We start from the raw sequence: 4497 nt of genomic DNA on the forward strand, positions 1-4497 counted from the left end.
TCAGGGTTTGAGCTGTTGAGTTTCATGAATGCATACTTCGATTACAATTAGATCTCGAAGACAAAACCGCCTTTGTAACCGAGATGGGATTGTATTACTATAAAGTCATGCCCTTTGGATTAAAAAAAATGCTGGAGCAACTTTCTAGCAACTTGTAAACAATATTTTTTGGATTTAACTAGTAATAAAGTTGAGTGTTATGTTGATGACATGGTTGTCAAGACTAAATTCTCGAATGATTTAATCGCTGACCCGAACCTTGTTTTTAATGTTTTAAGAAAGTATAATTTAAAACTTAACCCCAACAAGTGTGTTTTCAGTGTGAAATCGGGTAAATTCCTCGGATACATTGTTAACCAACGTGGCATCGAAGCTAACATAGAAAAAATCTAGGCAATATTATATATGCGACCTCCTAGCTCAATAAAGGAAACGCAGAAGTTAACGGGCTAAATAGCCACCTTGAACTGATTTATGTCTAAATCGGCTAGGAAGTGCTTACCATTTTTTAAGGCAATAAAGAAAAACCAAGACTTTGAGTGGACCAAAGAATGCCAGATTGCCTTTGACGAGTTAAAAAGGTACCTTAGTTCACTTCCCTTATTGACCAAACCTGAGACCGAGGACAAGTTTAAGCTTTACCTCTCCGCGAGTGACGATGTAGTAAGCTTGGTCCTAATAAGAGAAGTAGATAAAGTTTAGCGACTTGTTTTCTATGTGAGCAAAGTCCTAGATGTCACTGAGACAAGGTACTCAGACATAGAAAAGTTGACATTTGCCTTGGTGCTAACAGCCTAGAAACTAATAAGACCCTACTTCCAGTCCCAACTATCATAGTCTTGACCGACCAACCTCTGAGCTAGATCCTTTAGAAGGTCAACGTCTCGGGGAGACTAACGAAGTTGTTAGACAGTCTTGTATGCCCTTAGCTTTAATCGGATTTGATGTACTTTTGTTATTAAGTGGAAATAAATTAAAGTGCATGTTTGATTCATGTTGTTTGGTATAATTCTGTGTAAGACCCTAAAACTGGACACTTATAGAAACTTGTGTTAGTTTTAAATGTTCACAGTCATTGGATAAGTCTGGGGAGATTTATCCTGCCAAGGCTGATACTGGTGTGCCACTAAGTGTTGGGATGGCTTGTTTCGGCCATCAGGGTAAGACCCAAGGCACATGCAGTATGAGATTGCTTGAACCCTTGAACCGGACCAGATTTCCAGTATTGCGCTAGACCTTGGAGACAGATGGGCAAAACTGGAAAGTTACACCTGACCCCTAGACTCGATTGTGACACATCACTAGGTGTCGGATCGGGCTGTCTTTGATGTGCCAATCAGTGAGATCCTTAGTGGGGGTCAAAACCTGGACATGTTGGGGCAACCTGAGAATTCATCTGAGTGAGTGGTCATAGTGACAAGATCAGCCCCTTTGTCGGACAATGGTAATGATCGGTAATGCACTCTCTCTGATGGAAACCAAACTGCCGGCAGTTGATTTCAATCGTTGGAATTTTGTTTTGCAAAATAAGATATATATAAATGTATATGTACGGTTTCAAAAGATTTGCAAAAGGTTTTAATTCCCGGGATCCATGTGAGTAGAGAGTGCGACACTGTTCCTTGCAGCCGAGAGAGAGGTCTTCTCTTGTCGGGCAGTGCTTGATCATTAAGGGCTGAGAGGTTAAGTGTAAGACCATTTAGGATAATACCTGATGGGCTATTCTTGCACCTGCCCACAGTCCCTGGGTTTTTATAAGATGGCTTGGCCCAGGGACTACTTAATGTAAGTGCTGGGCCCATAGGGTCCATGTGATGGGCTCAAGGGGGTCACTGAGTCTTTTAGTGAATTCGGCTGGGCCTTGTAACAAAGGCTAGGCCGAACCCAAGTGGTTGGTGTGCAGATCAATGCTTGGGTCCCATGCCATACAAAGAAGCCCAACTGGGCAGCAGGTTGGAAACTAGTTAAACACTGAACACTTAATGGGCCAAAAGCCCATTTCGAACTGGGTTGATATGATCACCAGTTCATAGGGCGAATCTGAGATTAGTGTTAGTAAAAGGATTGGGTCTTTGACCTTATCCACTCTAAGAGACCAAATTCAAATTAGATTTGAATCTGGTAACCTCCTAATAAGATCAGGAGTTAACTAACTTAATCTACAGATAGGATTAAGATTAACCTCTATCCAAATACTGATTTGGATTGGGATAACTCCCAAAATATTGGGAGGTTTCTTAATCAAGAAGAAAGAGGAGAAAACCCTAGCAGAAATATCAGATTTCGAACTAGGGGGTTTGAGCAAGCAAGAAACACACCTTGCAATCTGAGATTTGATCTCTCACAGACTCCAGAGAGAAGAGACAATTCTGCCCTCTTCGTCCCTGGACTTCTCCTCCTTCAGCCACCGCCACTACCTGTTGGAAGATTGGATCTTTGCAGCAACAGGAAGTCAAGAAAGCAGTTTTTGACAATAGTCTTGCAAGAAAGACACTTGGATTCGGTGTTCAAGGTTTCCAGAGGGTTCTTGTGAAGAATCCAGTGTGTAGGACGCACCCTACTGGTTCCGTTCCATCCACAGTTGTGTCATCTTCAGCAGGAGCGGATCTTGGTTACTTCTTTGGGCGTGAACACCAACTTTGGGAGATATTATTTCTCTGGATCAGGTATAATCCTTCCTGTTTCCTTTTGGTTCAGATCTGGTTTGTTTATGGTTCAAGTAGGATCCTTGAATAATGTATTCTAAATTTAGGGAATATGATTCCCAGTTGGAAGAAGGTAGGAATTTTTTTTTGAAATTCGCCCCCCATTCTGCACCTTTTTTGGCGTCCATTAGATGGATCCTACCATTCTTTCAGAAGTGTGTAATCGAGCTCAATGAATATGACATTCATTATGAGTCGCAACCAATAATAAAGACATAGGTCCTGGCCGACTTCATCACTAAGTGCACTTTCAGCTCGCCAACCCCTAAAGTTGTCGAGCTGGCAACCACATCGGAGGCTTCAACCAACGTTGCACCTGCCCTAGCTTGGGAGATACCGACCTGGGATGAGGAGCCCTAGATACTCCATGTGGACAACTCATCCAACCAGAATGGAAGCTGGGCTGGGTTGATACATTACCGACCTAGCGATGTAAATTTGGAATACACGCTCCGGTTTTTATTCTGAGCTTCAAATAATGAGGCCGAGTACAAGGCATTTATAGTTGGGTTGGCACTAGCGAAGGAAGTTGGGGCCAAGCATCTCATGGTTTGTAATGACTCACAACTCATAGTAAACCAAGTGAATGGAGAGAATGATGCTCAAGAACCTGCCATGTCGGCCTAGTTGGCCAAGGAAAGGGAACTCCTACCTATCTTCCACTCTTGGTATCCCTAGCAACTTCCGAGATAGGAAAACAAGAAGCCGACACTCTTTCTCGGTTGGCCAATGCAATTGACTTGACAAAAAGAACTGTCTACATAAAAGACCTACCTTGCCCCTCCATAAAGAAGGTAGTGGAGGAGCTCACCCAAATAATGACAATAGAGCCAAGCTGGATAGACCCACTTGTCGACTACCTATGCCAAGGCATATTGCCAAAGGAGCATAATGCAGCTCGGAGAATAGAATGACAGGCAGCTTGCTACGTAATTGTGGCCAAGCAGCTATATAAAATGTCTTTTACATTACCTTACTTGTAGTGTTTATATCAAATTGAGGCAGATCGGATATTGCATGTAATTCATGAAGGACTCTATGGAGGACACTTGGGAGGCAGAGCCCTTGCCCAAAAAGCTTTGCAACAAGGGTACTACTGGCCCACAATGAAAGCAGATACCATCGAGTTGGTACAAAAATGTGACAAGTGCCAACGACATGCCAACATCCTACACCAACCAGTGATTGACATGAAATACCTGACCAGTCCATCGCCGTTTGCATAATGGGGAATCGACATACTAGGCCCCTTTTTGCTAGCAACTAGACAGAAAAAAATTTTAGTAGTAGTAGTCGACTACTTCACAAAATGGGTAGAGGTCGAGCCACTAATCACCATAATAGTTTGGATTGTGTAGAACTTTTTTTAGAGAAAAATCATATGCAGAATTGGGTTGCCAAGAGTATTGATCTTGGATAATGGTAAATAGTTCGAGGAAATATAGTTTCAAAACTGGTGCATATGAAAGGGTATAAGGTAAAACTTCACCTCGATCGCCCATCCCCAGGCAAACAGTTAGGCCAAGGTAACTAACAGGGCAATCCTCTACAGCCTTAAAGGTTGACTCTCCCGAGCTAAAGGTTTGTAGGTGGACAACCTACCCAGTTTGTTATGGGCCTACTGAACAACCATCAAAATGGCGATAGGAGAAACCCCCTTTAACCTAATGTATGGAATCGAAGTTGTGATACCGACAGAGATGGAAGTGTCGGCCTTGCGATCTGAGATGTTCAGTGAAGGAACTAACAAAGATGACCTACGAACCAACCTCAACTTGGTAGAAGTTAGAGA

Source organism: Nelumbo lutea, chromosome 1 (genome assembly GCF_056320005.1).
Source record: "Nelumbo lutea isolate HS-2025 chromosome 1, American lotus-T2T, whole genome shotgun sequence".
Lineage (NCBI taxonomy): Eukaryota > Viridiplantae > Streptophyta > Magnoliopsida > Proteales > Nelumbonaceae > Nelumbo > Nelumbo lutea.